The sequence below is a fragment of the Akebia trifoliata genome, chromosome 3 (assembly GCF_017979445.1).
Source record: "Akebia trifoliata isolate Shusen 1 chromosome 3, ASM1797944v1, whole genome shotgun sequence".
Classification (NCBI taxonomy): Eukaryota; Viridiplantae; Streptophyta; class Magnoliopsida; order Ranunculales; family Lardizabalaceae; genus Akebia; species Akebia trifoliata.
Window position 1 is genome coordinate 32,816,471 of NC_141377.1, and position 23,245 is coordinate 32,839,715.

Consider the following 23,245-nt stretch of genomic DNA (forward strand, 5'->3'; position numbering starts at 1 on the left):
ATCTGTACATGGGTTGTTTGAGCCTGTTTAAGTCCACTTGCAAAAGTTTAAGGCTGTGTGCTTATTTGAGTAACACAAGTTGATTAAATGCATGTAAATGTTGATGGGCAAATGAATACTTTCGCATTTATACATCAGGAGTTTGCCCACGTTCAACAATAAAGTTGAAAAGGGAGTTATTAAAAAAGGGTGGAGAAAAGGAAGGTTGAGAGGATATTATTAAAGAAAAAAAAAAAAACCTTTGATCCTCGGGGGTGCGCGGATCCGCTTTTGATTTTTGAGGTTTGGGAGTCGCCACCTAGTTATTACAGTCTAGGAATCGAATACTAACTCTAACAAGGTAAATACTACTAATCTACGAAAGAAAAATACGGGTCCGGGGATCACGTTACGGGGTTGGAAGGTGTTAGGCACCAACCCCGCCCGGCAAACGTCGGTCTTTACTAATTCCCAAATAAAACTACATTGCTAACAAAACCTAAATAATAATAATAAAAATAAAAATAGTTACCTTTTCCGAATGCAACGATTTTGTTCCCTCAGATCTGATAGAACAACTCCTTGTATAGTATTCCTTGCTTCGTTCTGTTGCCGGATATGATTTATGATCTCTAAGTTAAGGTATCTTCTTCTTAGATCTGTGAGTTTTCCTTTTTTTTTTTATGGATTCTAAGGTATTTTAAAAGGGTTTTTTGGTGTTTTTTGAACTGAAATTGGGGTATGGATGTTAAGTAAGAAGTTGGGACTTCAAAATTAGGGTTTATGGGAGGTTAGGGAAGCTTTATGACCTACTTTTTCTAGGGTTTATTTTTTTATACGAAAATAAGGTGTAGGGACCCCTATTTATAGATTTTTTAAGTATTTATTTAGATAGAATTAATGTTTAATTATAATTATTTTAGTTAGAGTTATATTTTAATTAGAATTGTTTTAGGTAGAGTTATATTTTAGTTAGAAATCTATTAAATAGAGTTATTATTTAATTAGGATTGTTAAATAGAATTATTATTTAATTAGAACTCTATTAGGGTTTTGACTTTAGTCTTATTTGATTGACTTTAAGATTTTGACTTTAGTCTTACTTGATTGACTTTAATATCTTAACTTTAGTCTTACTTGAGTGACTTTAATTTTGACTTTAGTATTACTTGATTGTCTTTAATATCTTGACTTTAGTCTTACTTGATTGACTTTAATTTTTCAGGGAACCCCTCTATTATATATTTAATTCTTTGGACCCCCAAATGGAGGGGTCCTTGAATAAATATCTTGGCAACCCTCAACAATTTTGCCTGAGAGTCTGATTGATCGATTTTTTTGGTGTAAAATTTTAAATTAATTTTATTAATATTTCACTTTAATTATTTAATATTTTATTTATTAATTTTGAAAATTTTAATTATAAAAATTGTAAAATTATCGTTTTGCCCTCGGAGATGACTTTTTGCATTTTAAGTCATTTTTCAATGTTCCAGGATGTTTTGAAATCGATTTTTCTTAAGGAATTCAATGAAAATGTTGGTTTTTATCATTTATGAAATTTTTTGTGTGAAATGGTCATGAACGTTATGAGGGGTATTTTCATAATTTTGTCAAATTCTATAAAAATTGGCGAAATGATTTATTTGATTTCAATTTGTTGCTTTATGTGTTTAAATGGATTTTCCTAAGCGTAACGTAAGCTCTAGGGATATTTTAAGGTTAGGGGTATTTTGGTAATTTGATTATTTTTTAGTAATTTTTATCGTGAAGCTTCTTTTTGTCTGAAAATGATGATTTCTAAGCTTTTGGGATTATATTTTCCTATCGTAGCACGGTTTATACAGTTTTGTCAGTTCGAGATATCTCATCCTGATTTCTGAAACATATCTGGTAACAAAATAAAGCATTGGAATAAACATCCATCATTGGGAACCATTGCAATCGGGTTGACGAGTTAATTAATCAGGTAGATGCAAAAATGGGGTGTCTACAGGTAATAATAAAGTTGAAGGGATATTCTTGAAAAGGGATAGAAGAAGAAATGCAATAAATTTGGGGTATTCTTTCAAAGGTTAACAAATGAAGACCATTTGTTTTTAGGGTGTGAGTTCTCTTTTAAGCTTTGACAGAATATCTTAAAGAGGTCTTGTATTAGCCACTCGAACAGAGACTGGAGAAAAAAAGTTAATTGGGCATGCATTAACTTTAGTGGTAAATCTACGATATCCATCGTGAAGAAACTCGCCTTCATTCACCACTTATGGACCGAAAGATGGAGAAGACTTTTTCAGAACATCTACAACCCTCTAAAGGTTTTAAAGTCCTTTATTGTAAAAGATGTCCAAATGAGATTCCAAAGCTTGGCAGTTAACGTTAAAGATAATGCCCACTCGAGGAATTTCATGGCTTCATGAAGCCTCTCGTTGAATTTTGAGGTTAGAACCCTTGTGAGGTGCAAATAGGCCAAACCCCTAGAGGAATTCCAAGTCCTAAATACGGATGGATCACTAAGAGGGGATATTAGAGGATAATGAGCCATAATTAGATATAGCAATGGCATTACAGTCAGAGCCCTATCTGAGCATACGCAAGGAAAGTCTATCATTTTCCATGAGCTTCAAGCAATACTAAAGGGGATGATTATAGCAACAGAAGAGAATATCCAGAACTTGCAGGTTAGATCAGACTCTAAGGTGACAATTGAATGCATTAAGGGAAATCACGCTATACCATGGAGGGAAGAGAGGTTGGTCAAAGCCATAAGAGCTAAAGATTTGTCATTCAATCAAATCAGGTTCATGTTTTATTTTAGAGAATGCAACCAAGCGATAGATTTTTTAGCCTCCTTCATTCCTAATACAGGTAAAATTCTATTTGAATATGGAGATCTCCCAACTCGTCTTAGGGACATTGTATGTAAGGATGCCTCTGGGCATAGATATGACAGAATGTATCTCGCTTTTTTCTGGTTGGGGGTTTACCTAACTCCCCATTAATCTTCAAAAAAAAAAAAAAAGAGATAGTAAAGTCAAAGTTATCATTGAGATATATTCCTTATGGTGGGATAAAGAGACAAAAGGAGGGGACAATCATCTTATTTTATTATTAAAAAAATTACTTAATAGACCTTATGGGAGAAGCTTCTTTATAAATGGTCCCTATCTTTGTGTGCTAGTTTATTTGATAGTAGGAGCGTCAATGGGTCGGTTCCTAAGGAACTTAGAATCATAACCATTATATTATTTTGGTTTCGATTCTTTCAGTTCCAAGTTCGATTTCAAAATCAATAGAACCAAATCCGGAACCGCCAAAAAACATGTGTACTCATCAGTTCCAAATCTCAAGGATCGAATGAGGAAAAAAAATATTTTAAATCATTATAAAACTTTTTCCTTTTAAAAAAATAACATATTAACTACAAAATTATTAACTTAGTTATAATTTGTTATATTAAAAATATAAATTAATGATTTTTTTTCAAAAAGAAAAAACTTCATTTAAATTAATACATTTTTAGAATATATATATAGTTCATTTTAAGCTCCAATCGATAATTATATGAAAAATTGAAGAACTTTTACAAAACATGCATTAATTTTGATATAAGGAAATACCTTAAATCATCTATAGTATGAAAAGAAATGACAAAATAAATCGATTCCGAGTACCCATTGGATAAAACCTATCCGGTCCGATTCTTATTAGTTCAGTTTTGTTTTAAACCCTAATCTAATAAGTTCCAATAAAAAGTGAACTAGAATCGAGGTTTTCGATTACGGTTCTGGTTCGGTTAAATGGGTACCTATTGACACCCCTATTTAATAAACTTTTTATATCTAAATGTTATTTCGGCCTCATCTCTCCTTATAATATTTTAGAAATACCCAAGCTAACTTTTTCTTATCTTTTTTCACGTAATTAGGTTTTTCAATGACGATTGCAATCATTTTTTACGATATTTTATCTAATCATGAATGACAAATGAAGAATGACATATTCTTAATTTTGGACATTTAGATGTATTCTTTGTGTGTTCTTTTTTGCAACTATAAAATATGCATTTTTATTTTGAGAAGATCTATCCAATATGTCCAAAAAAAAAAAAAAAACACATAAACTTGAATATTTGAGATACGCACATCTTTTGTGAAATAATTTTTCTATCAACAATCATCCTTAGGGTCTCAGACTTATTATATGTTCCCTCTACCTTTAACACCAAGATTTGGAAGACAAAAAATACACCAACTTTTACATGTAAATTTAAGAAAAAACTACTTAAAGGACCATGATGGCGGGATTTATTTCTAAATAGTCTCTAAGTTTTGCATTATAGCTTGATAGGACATTTATTAAACTTTTTATTTCTTAATGATCTCTCATTATTGTGAATTCACCGTTTTTTATTTATTGTCGAGTTCACTATTTTTTATTTATTGTCAAACTCGACGTTGGTAAAACTCACCCATTTTCAATTTTTGAGCTTTTTTTTACTAAAATACATGGAAAGATCGACTAAAAACTTAAGTTTTTTTTTTTTGTTTGATAAGCAAATATTCATTCATAAAAGTGAGATCGGCTAAGATGACCAACCAAGCAAGAGCCAATACAGAAAAGCCTAGTTGATAGTAATACGACAAACTCTATCCCAATTACCCACAAAATCCTGAAAGAATATCCCTTTAAACTCCTTGAACACTTTGGAGCAAAAGAAAAGAAGACTCAAAATACGGAATCCAAAATCCCAAGCCCACTCTCCACCTTCCATCTTCTTGAATCTAGAGACAGGTAAGCCTTTCTTTAAAGAAATGGAATAAGGGAAGGGAACTCCTCTATAAGAGGTCGAGTACCACACCAATTATCTTCCCAAAACCTCACCCTATTACCTTTCCCAACCTTAAAATGCGTTTTCACCTTGACTAACGATAAAATCTTAATGATATTCTTCCACAATCCACAACCGTGCAAAGAGTTGTTTAAATGTTTTCAATCCAAAAGTACTATTCTTGATTGATTTTCGTCCAAAAATTAAGAAAAAAAATGAAAAATCTTTGAAAATGACTTCTTCTTCCTTCTTAAATCCTTTCCAACGGAATGAAGTTCCCGAAACTTGATTGAGATGCCAAAAATCCAATTTTTTTGGATGAAAACAATGAGTTTGAATGAGTAGGGCATTCAATCGTGATAAATGTGGGAGATGAGGTTCAGGGATTGTTAAAAAAGAAAAGTTAACCAAATAGACTGCCCAAAACTTAGTGACTATTTAGAAAAAAAATCCCTTCGCCAAGGTCTTTAAAGTAATTTCCCCTAAATTTAATATAATGTTATCAAGTTCATTTTTGTAAAAAATGAATAAAATTAATCTCATAATTACATTAGTTTTATAAAATTATAAAAAATATATTATTTGCTGTGTAAATGTCTTGTATTTTGTAACCCTACGCAGAGTTGCGGGGGTATGAAAATGGCAATCGTGTAAGATATTCTTGAGGGGTTTTTATTTTGGGGAGCTTTATTTGTTTTGGTAACTCTCGGTTATATAAAAAGAGATCTCTAGGTCTGTAAAACTTAAAAGAGAAAATAGTGATTATTTTTGTTCAGTTCCTTGGATGTAGGCACACCGTCAAATTACATAAATCCTTGTGTTTTATGCAATTGTATCATATTTGTTATTGCAATTTTTTCACATTATTATCTTGAAAATCCCTTTAGTTAACATGTACTCTTTTATCCCTCACATAAGTAGTGATTGAGATTAAATTTTTCTACAAATCTCAAGAATCAATTTTGATTTTTTTATTTTTACTTTTCTCATATTTTTTTAAGAATGATCGTCCAAGTTTATTTTCTTTCATCTACTCCCTTTTTAATAACAGTCTAATTGCGATTCAGATATTTTTTTCACATGCCACCGAATGGTATTCGATCTGGTCAAAAACTGTGTGCGACCGGTCAAATTGTTAGAGCCACCTATTTATTTTTAGTGCGGGGTATTTCCGTAATTCTCGTTCAAATAGGGGTTATTTGTACAGACTATTTTCTATTTAAATAGCTTCTAAAGAGAGAGAGAGAAAAGGAGAGATGAAGAAGATAACAGCTTTAGTATTGGTTTTGTTTCTGATCTCATCGCAGATAGAGACAACTGAAGCCTCAGCCGATGATTGCTACGACGGTTGTTCAACTGCTTGTGTGCAGAAAGACAGTAAGTACCCCCTGAAACAAACCCACTTCTCCTCAAATTTCCTAATATGTGCCGAAGCGAAGGTGTTTAGATCTGATACTAAGATCCGAAGAGTTGGTGTGGAGGCATAACTTAGAAGATTGATTTGCATTTTTTGTTTGTTTGTTTATTTCAGCAAGGTTGATGCAGCGCTGCGATCGCAAATGCCAAATTAGGTGTAATCCTGCTGGTAACTCTTCTCCCCTTTCATGTCAAAACATATCCCTACATCTAAAATTTTGTTTGCTTACGTGTTTTTATTTGACTGCCTCATCAGACCCATACATATCCTCACCATTAAATTACACTCTTATTTATTTATTTATTTGGGTTGCCTTTTGCAAAAGAAAGTATTGGGGGGTAATAGGCTAACAGTATGAGGCTAGAAATGGAATCAATATACAACCAGCCATCTTAATTACAAAACTACCCTTGTTAGGCTTTGCACGCATGTTTTTTAACTCGTCTGACACCGAGACGTGTTGTCCGAGTTAACTCGGTATCAGTGCTGAATGAGACCAACTCACAGAGTCATTTTTTGACCGAGTTTTACGTCTCACGTTTATCTCACGAGACGTCTCAAATGTATCGGAAAACTCGTCCGAGACGAGACGCAATACCGAGTTTAAAAACCATGTTTGCACCTGCGTGAGCCCAAAAAAAAAAAAAAACACTACTCATGTCTTTAACGCAAAAGTATCACAAAAATTAGTGCGATTAAGATACACAGAAAGGTACACACCAGATGATTTCAACTTTCTTCTCCGGTTAGATGATGGCTTTAAAATTGTGCTTTTTCGGTGAGGCGAGGCGAGGCGAGACCATCTTCTCCGAAGATATTTATTTTTTATCCCCAAAAAAAAAAAAAAAAAAAAAAAGTCAAATCTTAAGAAAGATAGTGCCCAATAACTTTATTTCATTGAAAAATGTTCACATATTTGATTTCACCTAGGAAAAAGTTTAAAAGAGAGTTGGTTTTTAGTTTTAAGGGCGAGTAATAAAATTAGCATTTCCCCCATCTCCTTGATGAGGAGAAAATCATTTTCTTGGGAGTTAGGCAAGAGAATGTGTTCCACATGCAAATATGAGAAAATATCATTTTTTTTCCCAGGAAAAAATGATTCTTCCATGATCTTAGTACTATTCATTGAACTCGACCTCCCTATCAGGTTAAGTAGGGGAAGTCTCACGTTATGCACATAGAATAATATTTCTTGCAAATGGAGCTCATCTTTGTCATGAACTGAAAGTAAGATTTGTCGAGAAGAAAAATGAGGACATGAGTACGATAATTTACTAGTTTTTCATTTGGTCGATCCAACCGTTATCCGAATGACTTGAATGTATTAATAAGAGATTTAGTTTTCTTGTGCTCAAATAAGGATTAATGTAGGGGAACCTAGGTTGTCTATTCAATTAAATTGGGTCAAAATCCCAAACAAATGGTTGACTTATAATAATCCATGAATTTAATGAGAATCTTCATGTTCTTCTCTCCTTTGGTCATCGTTTGAAGATGATTGGAGAATAAGATTGGAATCATCGTTCGAAGATGATCGGAGAATAAGGTTGAAATCTCCATTCGAAGATGACCGGAGAAGAAGGTTGAAAAGAAAAATAAATCTAATTTATTTGATTACATCCGATTTGGATGCACACATGATGTGCCAGTAGACTAGATCAATCCACGTACCTTAACCGCGTGCATCATGACTTTTTTCTTACTGCACAACAGTTGTTTGACATGTGGCAAAAAAAAGACAAAAAGCAATAAGAGAAATAGGAAAATCTTGGGGTGACTTTGTTTTTCACTGTGTTGATGTGATAGCCATAGATATGTTTCCTTGACATATGAGTAAAAACCATCTACAGTCAGGTTCGCACCCCCACATCAGGAATGTGAGAATCACAATAAATCCTAATGTCACCCCTGCATTACTTAGAAAAATAATTTCTTTCACCTACCATAGTGGAAGAAAGAATATTTTCTAATGGCATCACCTTGTGGCATTCAAAAACATGATCGGATGCCATAGGATTGTAGGTGACAAATTTCCCATGAACTTCGAAAAAAGAAATTTAAAAAAAAATAATTTATATTTCATTGTTAAATTTTAATTTTAAATTTAGGTGCTCAGTAGTCGTCCATTTTCAGTACCTTGGATCAAGCTCGAAAAAAAAGAAGTTTTTTTCCCTTTCTTTTGGGTAGAGGACGCATGGAAAGGAGGGAAATTTCTTCTCAGTTGCTTGTCTTTTTGCGCCACATGTCAAACAGATGTAGTGCTATGAGTAAAAAATCACCCACAAAAATTAGGGTTTACTAATATATCATAAAGGCCTTTTTGGTAATTAAAATTATTAACTATGGTAATTTAATAGATAATCCTAGATGATTTTCAGTGGGGGTTTGAACCTAGGATGAGGAAACTACTTTACATGTTTCTTACCACTTCTCTAAGTGGTACTTCTTGATAGTAGACCTAATATATATAAATATAATTGGGGCAAGATGGGTTGGCGTGGTGGGGTGGGGCAGGGTATAGCAGAACCATATTCGCCTTGAAATTGAATTGATTTTTCATTTTTACTACCATATAACCACCCCGAAACCGTTTAAAAGTGGGAAAAATCGACCCTATAGGGGCAGGTTGGGGCATCGGTGGGGCGGGGCAATATTTCCATCCCTACATCCACATCAGCACAGTGTGAAACTCATTGTCTTGCATAGTTACTCCAACACCACTCTAAAGGATATTTCTTTAATTTTTGAAAACTAAAAACACTAACTAAGCTAATTATATAGGTGTGGATTGTAACTTGACTAGTTTTGACGAAAATTAATTAAGGTTAAATGTAAATGTCGGGCATTCTTTATCTTCCAAATATTTGTTTTTTCTCATTATAATAGAGAGTTGTTGTTGACACCTCGACTCTTACTTATTACACTCCAATTGAAAATATAAAAAAAATGAAAGAAATGTAATGATTGAGGATAAGTAAAATTTGGGGTACCAATAGTAGCTCTTTCTCTTTGTTCGTTTGTTTTTTGTTAGATTTCTAATTTTAGGTTAGGGCTTTACATGAGCCTAATCCTAATTGTAAACAACTTTTGAAATTGTTTGAACTAGTGTTATAATGTTTTGTAATATTGATTAATAATTTTAGCCTCAAATCTTTGTAAGGTTTGAATGATGTGTTTTAATATTTAGTTGAGGTGCGATAAATAATTTAAGAAATTGGGGTGCAATAAGTAAAAGTTGGGGTGCCAATATTAACTCTTTTTTTATATTAAAGATAACAAATTAATTAATCTTTGCGGTATGAATTCAATTTTTTAGTAAACCATGTAACTCAGATTTTCTCTATTTCACCATTTTTATTTTTTCGACCTTATTGAGTTGACTTGCTTGAGTTATCTCGTATTTCACGGGATATACACTTTAACTAGGTTTAATTTATTTATAAATATATATATTTGTATTCAAATAATTAGTCTTCATAAAATAAGGTGGATCTAACTATTCAGTAATTATATGATCCAATACCTAATGTGTGATGGGACATTATCAGTATACTCCTTATAATTTAAGCTGTTGGACTTGTAGGTCTTGGTACTGAGGTGGTTGGAGATTAAATAGCAAGGAGGTTTGACTGACAGGGCAGCATCAAGAAATAGTTTCTTAATTTACTGCTCCATAAGTAATAAAATGTAGAGTTATTACTATTGCAATAAAGTGGGCTTATGGCTTTGTTGATCTTGATATTATGGTGATGGTTATGGTGCACATATTCCAAGGCTTCGTCGAAATTAATATAGAATTTTGAATTTATTCTTTATTTTATAACCAAAAAAAAAAAAATTGGATAAGGGCTTGAGGTGATAAGTTGTTAAAACTTGTTGTCATGGTCCCAACCTCCATTTAAATCAAGTTTTTTTTTAATTAGAAGGGTATCTGGGCCAGTTTGTGCGCACCAACTATTCCCTCCTCCTCGAACAAGGCTTGTGAAACAGGGGTTTAATCCTGCGGTATGTGGCCACTGATATTAGTAGCCAGTGGGAATCGAACTTGAGACCACAGGGGGAGCTAGGGCTGTCAACGGATAGGTATCCGATCGGATACCCCTGTATCCGAATTCGAATCCGAAAAAAAAAAATACTATCAGAATTCGAATTCGAATTCGATCGGATATCCCTAACAAGCATTCGAATTCGAATCCGAAAAATATATTGGATATCCGATTCGATAAAAAATCCAACAAAATACCATCATCCTCAATCTGTCGGAGTTCGCACAGTTGAAACCCTCAGATTTCCTTCGAAAAATCACTTCGAGTGAATCGGATCGGATTGGAGAGAGAGAGAGAGAGAGAGAGAGAGAGAGAGAATATGTACCTGATGATTGTCGGTCGGAGAAGACGTATCGGAGTTCGCACATTTGATCTTGAAACCCACAGATTTCCTCCGAAAAATCATTCCGACTGATTCAGATCGGAAAGAGAGAGAGAGAGAGAGAATTTAGTTGATGCTCGCCGTCGGAGAAGACGGTGGTTTTCGATCGAAACCCACTGTTACGTCGACTGGTTCTTCACGTTTTAGTTGACTGGTTCTTCACGCTTAGTCTTTATGGTGGTTGAGAGAAGATAAAGTTTTTAAAATAAAATTTTGATGTATAACACGAATACACAGTATCATATATACACATATATAAAAGTTTTGTTGTAAAATACAAATACATAATATATATATTATATCGAAGTGGATATTATCGAATTGGATATCGCAATATCCGAATTCGTATCCGAAACTCATTCGAATTTTAAATTGACATCCGAATCCAAATCCGATATTCGAAAATTTCGGATAATATCCGATTTTTCGAATTCGGATTCGGATTTCGGCTATCTATTGACACCCTTAGGGGGAGCACACCCCTTGACCCCGAAGTGCTATCACTCGGCCACTCATCTGGTGGTTCCATCTAAATCAAGTTAATAGTCATTGTAGGGAGAAAATGAGATGTAATGTAGGCCGACAGAGAAAGGGAAAGGTAAGAGGGAGTTATAGTTTTTAAAGTTGGTAGAGAAGAGTTAAGTCTTAAATACATACCCGTTTCAAAATTTTGAAGGAACCCTCTACATTGGACTACACGTGGCATTTTCCAGGAGATATTTCAAATTTTGGTGTAAATGTAGGGGCATAAAATAAATTCAACATGCGACGTGTCTTGTAACAATGAGGGTTTGTTCAAATTTTGAAGTGGACTTGTGCTTGTGTGTCACCTAGAGATATTATACACGTAGCGGCTCATCTGTTGCTAGCTATATGCACCATGATTCCGATTATATCCATTTAATTATTCGTCCTACCCCCCATGTTCTTTCCATGTGTGAATAAAATGGGATCATTGATTTATTGGGAGTACCAATTTTGTATTTTGGATTTATTGATTATCAGACTCGGGAATCTATACAATAACCTATAAATAGAATTTATCCTTTAAAAAATAGGTAGAAATTACCTATATATAATATCTAAATTTTATCGAATTGAAATTTGACTTGATTGTTGGAGTGTTTGCAAAAGAAGCTCGTCAATGATTTGAAATGAAGTCTTGAAAATAATATTTGGTAAAGGTGGGGATTGAAGAACCCTTACAAAAATCGATTTTTTTCACATTTGGAAGATGCACTATTCTAAATTTGGAGTTTGCTTTTCTTATTTAGTATTTATTTTAAGGTTGGCGTGTGGGTAAGAAGTGGTACAAGACGTGGGGTGTAGATATGACAAATATCGATGATCAATCATATGAAAATTTTAACACGTATCTCGAGGTATCAATTGATATATTTTGAATTAGATTTTATTTGGTTAAGATTGTAATCTTATCTTATAAATAGAATAGTATCTATTTTTAGATAATGATAGATTTAATAGAGAATCTTGAATTGTTTATCTTTCTTTTTAGAGTTTGACTTTTGTATTTATATAAAGAAAGCTACTAGATAAAAGAGGGGGAAGGAAAAAAAATATAGAGGGGGTTAGATTTTGTAATGGCTTCAAGAATAATGGAATGATTTTTTGGAACTTAAAGACGTAGTCTAGATTTGGGACGAATCCCGTGAACAAATCTTGTATTTTATCTTCTCCCCATTTTTCCATTTTTTTATTATTATTATTTTTCTTTGCGATTTTGATCATTATCAATAACAATGAAGATCGATTGTTAAGGGTAAATCTCGAAGAATCGACAACATTCGAGATTTTACCTCTACAAACGTCTGTGAGAATCGATTTTGAAAACACTAACAAAAATCACAATGGTGAGATTCAAATCAAGATACCACTGAGAAATATTGGGATGTTCATCAAGAATTGGAAGTTGCCCCCAAAGTCAACCCTTGTAAGTTAGAGTTTCCATTCTCATCTTAATGAGGACGAATATTAGTTTCCCGATTGGATCCTTTGGTCATGATGTGTGGATCTTTATCTTAATTGTGATTGAATCTTTTCCCATCAAGTTGTAATGGTTAAATCAGGGGTTTTTAATATACTTTTGCAAATAGGATAATTTTGCTGATTCAGATTGCTTGTTCTATTCACTAATTATGGGAAGCAGGATCAACTCTCAGAACCTAGCTCTGCTTGGTTTACTCAGCTTTGCTCAGAATCTTGGTTTGCTCAGTCTACTCAGCTCTACTCGAAATCTTGGTTTGCTCGGTCTACACAGCTTTGCTCGGAACCCTATTATGTTCGGGATTCCCTCAGAAGATATTATGTTTTATTATACTCAACTTTCTCGGAACCCAATTCTGTTTAGTTTACAAAGTTCTACTTGAGATTATTGTTTCATGCAATACATAAAGGCATAAAATAAGTTATGTTTTTTATTTAATTCATGAGGCTGAGTCACAAGACTCCGTTGAGTTGAGTTTATAGTTCAAGAATTCGATCAAATTAAAGGACTACGTTGAATCACGTGACTAGATTGGGGGCTAATTGCCACGTTATATTTCGTGCAACTATTATTGTTCTTTATTGGTGTTGTTTAAGAGATGCATGTTGCAGGACTAACACTTAGCAAACCCAGCTCATTGAGAAAGTTCAATCCACATTCTAAGAGGATCACAAACGATTAAGTTTCTATCTCGAGTGGCAAAACTGTCTTGAGTGGCGATGGGTCCAGACTAAGTTTTTATCCTAAGTGGTAGAGTAGTCCCAAGTGGATAGGAATCATGAGTGGCCAAGATATCATGAGTGACAGAACAGCCTTGAGTGGTTTAAGGGTCTTGAATGATTAATGTTTTGAGTGACAACTCTGTTTTGAGAGGATGAGGACCCTTGATGATAAAATATCCCGAGTGATTGCCGATACTTATATATAATAATAAACAATTTCCGTAATTTATGTTTGTAATCTTATATTAATTTGATTGTTTAAAGATTAATTAACTAATTCTATGATTGTATGTTTGGGACGTTCAAAATGGAAGAAACAAGCTAAATATTGGCTTTTGAATGCATTAAAAGGTCAAATTGGAGAAGGACAAAGGTCAAAGAAAGAAGAAAAAAATATTCTCTCCCTAATTTGTATGTACTAACTCAAAACCCAACCAAAATTTTTTTTCTAACTTTTGTCTCTCCTATTTCCTTTCATATTTTTCTATTTCTTTTATCTATTTCACATGTCCCATATTTTCACCACAAATCTTGATTTCTCCTCTATCTCTCAATCTTACTAAATCTCTATGTAATCTCCTCTCCTCTAGAAATCTTAATATCAAATCATTATTATATTAAAAATCTCCTGGTTAATATTCATCTCCCGTGATCATAACTCAAAAAAAAAATTTCACATATTTATCTCAAATCTCTTCAATTTTTTCAGATCTCTCAAAGAAATTAATAATTAAGAACAAAAAGTGAATGATCGAACATGAACTCAAAGTAAAAAAGAAATCGGATTGTATTCACATCCTGTCAACTTTCTTTTTAATTTTGTTATTTGTTTTAGTCGATAAAACAAATGTAAATTTTAAGATGATTGGCTAACAACTTTATTAAGTTGAGAAGAGAAGTCACATATTGTATATAATTTTTTTTTCATTGATAAATTAATATTTTAATATTCTTGAATTTATTATTTCATTTTTGATTTGGATTTTTTATTTAACTAATTTACTTATAAAATTCTTTGATCTGATGTGTATTATGATTATATCAAATGCTTGGAATTGCCTATAGTAAATTAATGTTTAAAATTGGTTAAAAATAATAATTGATAAATTCTCTATTTTTATGAAAAATCTAATCGGTGCGAATCTCAAATTATATTTTCTGATTAAATCAAATATTTATTCGAATTTAATTAAGCGATAAAAATCAATAAAAGTATCTTTTATAATTTGTTATGGATTTTTAATCCTTAACAGTTTTTCTAAATTTATTTTTAGTTTTTGATTTTATTTTATTTCGGTTAAATTTAATTTTCAATTTTGAAAATTTTGATTTACAAATTTAAGATTTTTAGTTTCTCTTTAGATTTCATAATCCATAATTTTGATTATACTTCAATCCCTGTAGATCGACCTCGGACTCCCGAATATTTTATTACTTCGTCACACGTCTTGCGTTTGGGGTTTTGAATGTATAATATGTAACTTATAGCAATTGTTTTACCTTGAATGATGACTAAAGAGGTCCTGAGTGACCATAGGGTCTCGAGGGACCATCGTTTCATCAAAGGAAGATTTGTGGACAAGATTTTTATAAAGTAAATTGATAATACAAGAGTAATGTAATATTCTCATAGGTGGATCTCAGCCTCACCAATCTCCACCTACGAGAGGGGGCTAATTGTGTGGATAAAATGTGGTACAAGACACATGATGTAAATAAGGTGAATATCGATGATCGATCATACAAAAATTTTAATATGTATCTCGAGGTATTGATTGATATATTTTGAATTAGATTTTATTTGATTTAGATTGTAACCTTATCAAAAAAATAGAAAATCTCATAATTTATTAGAGAGTATCTATTTCCAGATAATGATAGATTTAATAGAGAATCTATTGTATATTTTCAAAATAAAATAAGGTTTTTATGGTTTATTGGTTTGTTTTTCCTTAAGTTAGATTTTGAGGTTTTTGTCTATATAAGGTTTAGTCCTACATTGCTCACAAGTAAGAAAGTGGTATACCTTATAAGTAATAGTCAACATAGTTAGTTGTATTTGTGTCACACCTTTAGGCTTTGATCCAGTGCTTTGAGGTGGTGCGAAGCACTACCCGCGCACGCACACGTGCGACGTGCGAAAGGGCGATTGGGCGCTTTGAGGCGCACTTTGCATTTTGCACGTACACATCGTTGCGAGGAGCTGGGGAGCCTTAAAATTTTCGGGATACGAAACCATCCAACGGTTGTGGTTGATCCGTCACGTGTAATGGATCGGGTGCTATCAGAACCGCACGATCAAGTTAATATCCGATCGAATATGATGGATTGATATAATACCGGATCGAGAACAATTTGATGCGTTGGATCAAGGTAGTACCTGATCAGAACGATCAAGTGCGATGGATTGATTAAATACCGGATCAGGTGCGTTGATTCATGATTGTACCCGATCAAAATTGATCAGGTGTGTTGGTTCATGATTGGTATTCGATTAGGAACGATCAGATCTGTTAGATCAAATGGCAACTGATCGGACGCGATCAGAGCCACTAGATCAAACAGATTCAACTAAAAGGTATTAGTTAAAAGGCATGAGACACATACCTTCGATAGGGTGCAATCTGGATCGTTAGATCTCAGATAAGACACAATCTAACAGTTATTAGACCAAGATACATTAAATCATGACTCTTGGTCAACAGACACAAAAATGGCTATAAAAAGCCAACCAGAATTCAGATTTCTTCACTGAAAAATTTTGTATTCTCCTCTCTCTAAGCTTAAGATCTAGGCTTCATCAATTTCTTATTTTTTCAAATGTTCTAGGCTAAATCGGATCGTATATAATCTGATTTAGTAAATTGAGTATAAGGCTTCTTTGTATCCTGAAGGCATTTGTTCATTGATCCCTTGTATACTTTGGTTCAACCAGTAGGGGAGAATATTTGTCTAAAAGAGATCGAATAAAATTCGAGCTTAAAAGTTATTTTCTTCCTTCATCGAATTACTCTTGATATTTTCCAACAGAATCCTGAATTGTTTGTCTTTCCTCTTAGGGTTTGACTTTTGTATCTATATAAGGAGAATGGCTATTTGGAGCTCAGGGATGTAGTCTAAATATGAGACGAATCTCGTGAACAAATCTTGTATCTTGTCTTCTCCTCATTTCCCTTTTCTTTTATCATTTTTCGTTGTGGTTTCAATTGTTATCAATAACAATGAAGATCGATTGTTAAGAGTAAATCTCGAGAAATTGACGCATCTGAGATTTTACCTCTACAGTTGAGTTTCAACAACTTGTGAGAAACACATAATCCCAACCATTTAGATACAAAATCCAACAATTGAGATTTATGCATAGCTTGATAACACATATCTCAGAGATACTTATCCTAAGGATAAACCTCAACTATTAGGTTTTGTATCTAAATGGTTGGGATCGTATGTTTTTTTCACGAGTCAATGGATCCTGACCTTTTATTTGAATGCATGAATTTCCTATACCAAGATAGGACAACATAATTCTCAAATAAACGTGATCGTATGATTTCTTTCTATTTTAACAAATAGTTCTTTTCCATTTAGCTTGATTCTAATTAAATGTCAATTTTGATGATTGACCTTTTTTTTTTTCTTGTGCTGATAGTCTCGGGTTAAGGCTGACTCTCAACTAGAAACAAGAGCAATTACATTCTAATGTAAGGATGGCCTAGGGAATCTTCCCTAACCAAATCTCTCAAAACTATGGGAAAATTTTCAACATTGATTATAGATTCTCTTAGAACATTCAAATAAGAAGCTAAAAATCAATTGGCTTGTTGGTTTCTCTAACAAAATTCTAAAGTCAGTCGCCTCAAATCTAGGAATAAATCCTCTTATAATCTTCCCTTGCTTCCTGGCTTTCCAAGGTGAATAGAACTCATTGACAATTATTACACTTTTATGATTGTCTAAGAATCACTTTTGACTTCTAATTTGAGGCATTTAGGAGCCAGGGCTATTCATACTTTGAGAATAACATGCAGCTCATGAAAAAGTATGTTTGAAACAATAAAGCAGACTGCCCAAGCAGTAATGGATTCATCTAGATTTTTATTGATAATGGCCACTTCTCCCCCCTATGGATCCTCTCATAGACCCATATTTATCGTTATTATACTCTCCCTAAGGTGTGCGTAGACAAAATGTAGAGAAGAGCTGCGATTTTGGTGACCCGCATTCTCAAGACCCCAAGAGATCCCACATTCTTGTTGGGCCCACGTGACATTTAAATAACGATATGAGGTGTATCATATGTATATAGTGTAACCTTGAAAAATGATTGAGTGTATAAATATAATATTAGATGTAGAAAGATATGTTTAGTAAAATATAATTAATAACACAAATATAAATTTTATTCTATCATTTTCTACTCTTATAATATTTTTTCTCTTTATGGGTAAAGATGTAATTTCAATTCAAGATAATTTGTCACATTGAAAAATATTATTATGAAAAAAAATATTTATTCTTTTACATGAGTTTGATGAACCATTGAATTCAAAAAATTATAACTTAATCGAAAAATAAGAATTTCTTTATATTAGGGACGTAACCGTCATTTTCATTTGAATAATTTGTATTTTTGGATATCCAAGTGTTAAAATTTCACTTTTGTTAAAACATAAAAGATGCTTAAAATATAATTTTATAAAACATATCAAATTTTCTAAAATTTAGGAGACAGAAGATTTTTTGGATTATTTTGCCTTTTACGTATTTTTTATGACTTTTTTGTTTTCTATATGATTTATTTTATAATAATATTATATTTTATAATGATATGTATATTAGATAATAAATTTTTAAAAATAATTTGATGATATTGATAGTCTTATTGATTAAAAGTTGAGAAAATTTTAAAAATTGTATTTTTGTCTTTTTATGCAAAGTCTAACGATGAGGGATTTTTTTGAAAAATTTTAAAAGTCAAAGGGTGCCTCAACATATTCTTTTTGACTTTTTAAATTTTTGTTGAATTGTGGGAGGAAAATTTGGGTGGTTAGTTGGTGCTTATCTCATAAATTAGAGAATTTTGAATTTGTAAAACTTTTTTATGTCACATGTCGTTTCCCTATTACACAAAACTATATCTTTTGATTCAAAATGTGATATGTGTTTTAATTTTATTGGTTGATTACATTGAACTCTAAGATGTTTCCATGTGGCACAAAAATCAATAAATAATGGTCATGATGAAGTAATGAGTATTTTAGTCTAAATGAATGCAAATTATTGGATCAAGGCCACACAAGTCTGTTGGAAACCTAAGATACTATTGGGGATCAGGAAAATAAATTTTTGAAGTTTTAAAAACCCTAGAAGTCTTCGAAAATTAGTGCTTACTTCACCCCAATTTAGAGAAATTAGAGAAACAATATTATTGCTAAAAAAACACCATTGAAGAAGTCCCTAAAACTTGTACATGCTAAAGTCGTTTGCTCTCGGACAAAACATGAAATTTGTTTTTTGATCTAATTAAGGTTTAAAACATACTTCATTTCTATACCAAAATATAAGGTAGGTGTAGACCTATATTTTTTCTTGATCTTTTTGTCACAATGATAGTATCTTATTTTTTAAGTTTCTTGTACATTTTTTTATATAAAAGAAAATGATCATGATAGTAATGGGGGGATTGAAAAATGATATGTTTGCATTAACATAACAGATTGATAAAAACCCTAATTGAGGAAGAAGGAATTAGAGTACCCTAGGATGAAAGACCTCAAACGTCCCGCGGAAGGCCCCGTGTTATGTTGGTGAGACCTTTGCATAAATTATCATTGCATGACATATTTTTATTTATTTAATTTTTATATCAGTTGGATAATAGAAAATTTACAATATTCTTTATTTACTTGATATAATTATTATATCGGTTAAATCATTGGTAAATATATTAGTACTTTTTGTAGATTTTGCTCATGTTGTTTATTCAAAATTTTCTGATGCTCATCCCGAGGATGTGCTTTAGTCGGATTTCAGAAAAATGCATTTTTATATTTTTCTTCTTTCAGTCTTGATTTGTCTTGAAATAAATTATACAAAACAATAAACCATGTGAGGATTTATTCATTTTTATTTTATTTCTGAATCTTATGTGATGGGTTATTTTAGAGGAATGTTGGATTATAATGAATTAATGTGATGATCAATTCTTCTTTTGTTCCGAACATTGAGTAGATTAGATCTTATTTATATTTTATCCAATAAATTATTATTTTTAAGAATATGTTATCATATTGAGTAGATAGGAAAGAAAAATATATTTCTAAAATTGGAAAAAACATCAAATAGGATGAATATTAAATTTTATATATTGTTTTGAAATAAATCATTGGAATATGAATTTTTGTTGTATTTGTAAATGGGTTATGTTTCGGCCCACTATCTCCCAAAAATATTCTTTTTTCTGGAAATGGTTAAAATACAAGACTATTAAGTTTATGTGTTAGCTTTTCAACCCCATCAACCATTTGCAAAAATATTGAGCGTGTAGGTCGGAGTGACTATTTATTTAAAATGGGTCTGTTTTATCTACAATGGGACAACACACACTAACTTTTTCTTAAATTTTCTCTCATATTTTATTCTATTACTTGTAACTATTGTATTTTTATGAAAAATATATTGAGTTGAGAATCTAAATGTTTAGAGAACGCATCATATCAAGGTGTCTCGATTATTAAATAAAATCATACATATTTTTTATATATATCTTAAATAATTTAAAATTTTCTGACTTTCAATATTCGGATTTACATTCTGACTCACGGGTTATGGGTCGGGTCGTGACATATAGGGCTAGAATCGGTAAACACATGGAAAGGGGACTTATATGTTCACTCACAATCCTAATCGTGTACATGCAAAATCCAAGTTAGTATCCCAATAATATAACATAAATCTCAAAGATAAATCCTGACAGTTAGATTTAATATTTACACGGTTGGGATTGTGTGTGAATATATGAGTTCACTTTCATGAGTATATATAGGGGAATGGTAACGTCCAATACTTCATGGAGAAGTTACCATCGTCCAACACTTTTTTTTGTCTTTTAATAATAACCGTCATTGTTTTGTCTTTTAGTGAAAAACAAGGGTGTATTGATCTTTTACACGATAAATGTTTGTTTACATAATACATGTCATGAGCATTTAAGTATTTTAAATTAAATATATTTTTTGTAGTAAATGTTTAGTAATCAATGGTAACATAATAAATACATTTATTAATGACATAATAAATGTATTATTATGTAGAAAGTTAACATGCCCTTGTCTTTTTCACTAAAAGACAAAATGAGGAGGGGTATTGCTGAAAAAAATAAGTATTGGATAATGCTAACGTCCTCATGAGGTCTTGGACGTTAGCATTCCCCATATATATTTGATACATGGGTATCCAGACTTGGTCCAATTAATTCCATTGACATGCTCGTTACCACTTCTACCATGTGCATTGTGTTCATAGCCTTCTAAAACACCAAGGTGGTGGCCAACAAGGGGTAAAGTGATTCGAACTCAAGACCTCTACTTCCTGAGGTATGCAACCCCTTGTTGGTTCTCAAAATATTCAAAACATTAGGAGGGAGGGGGGTATGTCTAAATTAGGGGTGCAACTTCGTCCAGTTCAAATTGATGTTTAGTTCTGGGTTAAGAAAATACAGAACATATCAATTCAATCCAATTTTTTATTCAACACCTGTATAGAACCAAACAAAATCGAGAATTAAACCTTTATAAAATAATTAAATATATGATAGTTCATTATGGGTAGGAGGGTGGAAGATGTTTTTTTATATATTGTGCTTACTATTTACTTTTTCTCATCTTCTTCACATAGTTAGGTTTTTCAATGTTTGCGATTATTTCCAATGATTTTTTATGGTGAATGACAAATGAAGAATGATATACTCATAATTTTGAATATTTATATGTATTTTTTTAAAATTTATTTTGAGGATTCATTAAAAAACTAAAGTTGAGATTCTAAATTTTTGAATAATTAGATTATGACTATATACACCCCAATTTGCATGGACCTCATACAAAAAAGCCTCGAAAAAAGTGCATTTCAAGCCAAAATATCGACAAAAGGCTTAAAAGTCTAAGTGTTCAAAAATCCATCTCTTTTGCTTGAATAAAGGTCTTAAATGGGCTCATGGTCCATAATAAGCGTCACATGACATTTTTCGAAAGCATACATGCATAATTTCATATTATTTTGCATACTCAAACCTTGTCCCAATCCTAAACCCATTTGACCCAAAGTCAACCTAAAGTCATTTCCTTGAGTTAAACTTATTTTCAATAATCCAATCAAAATCCATTATGCATATACTTAACTAAATCCAATTTCAAAACCTAACTCATTACCTTAATTCAAACCTAGTTTACAACCTATCTTTATTCATATTCCTAACCCACACCTACCATTTTATTCTTAATATAAATCAAAACCCATTTCTAAGCTTAAACCATTCTCATATCTAATATTTAAATCCAATCTCATGTCATAATCTAAAAATCCCAAAGTCTATGATCTCACACTTTTTCCTAAAAATGGACACGTGCCACCATCCAAGTAGCCCAATTTCAAATTGATATCATTATTGTTGCCTTTTGGGTTAACCAAAATTTACTTTTTACCAACCACATCACTTTCATCTTTTCAAAAGTACTTTTTCACATCTTACAAATAAACATATGTCTACTTTTTACCTACTACATCACTTTTACACATGTTATTCTCTCAATTACCTTTTCAAAAATACTTTTTGTCTCTTATTTTTATTTACCAAAAAGTGAAAGACCAAATGTGCTTTTAAGGTTTCATGTTATAATTTTCACTTTTATCCTTATAATGATGAGAAATCTAAAAATAAACAACCCAAATCCTTTGTCATTTCTCTTTATTTTTAGGATTTGACTATTTTACCTCCAAAAGTTATCCATCTTCCATACTAAAATCCCCATCCATCTTTTACCTTCAACTCATAATCAATTTTCTTAACCTACACATTTTTTCATTCAAGAATATCAACAATGTGAGTTAGGACTTAGTTTTATTTTAAACACTTGCATCTTCTTCTCCTTCTATCATTTTCTTTATTTTTCTTTTTAGGAAATCTTATGATGTAATGAAGAACCCTTCATCCCGAGTAGGTTGAGCCTCAGCCTTGAGTATGGAATGCTTGAGGTGATTTAGTCGAAAATGATGAAGGTTGAAGCTTTCTTAATCTATTTAATCTTTTATGCATCATAATATATATGACACACACACACCACACATGTTTGGCCATATTGAAGAAATGTGTTACTCTCTTGATGAGGTTAAAACACTAAGTTTCTAGCTTAGTATGTATGTATCAAGGTTATGATTCTAAGAGAATTTCACTTACGAAATTTCTCTAAAAGCCTAAACTAATACCCCATTTTATATGAGGGCGATAACTCCATGGGGTATCATTTTCCATAGGATACCCTCTTATGTCAATACCAACATTAAATCTATCTCCTAGAGAGGTGCATTATACATTTATTGCACACACCCACCTTCCATGTATCTCATTCATAACTATTTATTTCTTTTTTAACCATATTTCTAAAATAACCGAGAGAATGGGGTGTCTAACACCTTCCTCATTCTCTACCAGAGCCTCTTTACATAGCTTATTATGATTTAAGTCATGTTTAATTATTGTTGAGTTCTATGATAAAAAGTGGAGTGTAACAATAAAAATGTTGAACTTAGGAACTACTTAGAAAGAAACATTTTCACGAGTGTCCTTTAAGTAATTTTTCCCTTTTGAT

The 23,245-nt window shown here is 32.0% G+C and overlaps 1 long non-coding RNA gene across 1 annotated transcript; it reads left to right on the forward strand.

Annotated features, from left to right (window-relative positions):
• The first annotated feature begins 6,023 nt into the window (after positions 1-6,023).
• LOC147406442 (uncharacterized) lies at positions 6,024-9,957 on the forward strand. Its single transcript, XR_015176468.1, has 3 exons — positions 6,024-6,184; positions 6,339-6,392; positions 9,808-9,957. It is a non-coding gene; the product is annotated as an uncharacterized LOC147406442 (long non-coding RNA).
• Positions 9,958-23,245: the final 13,288 nt, after the last annotated feature.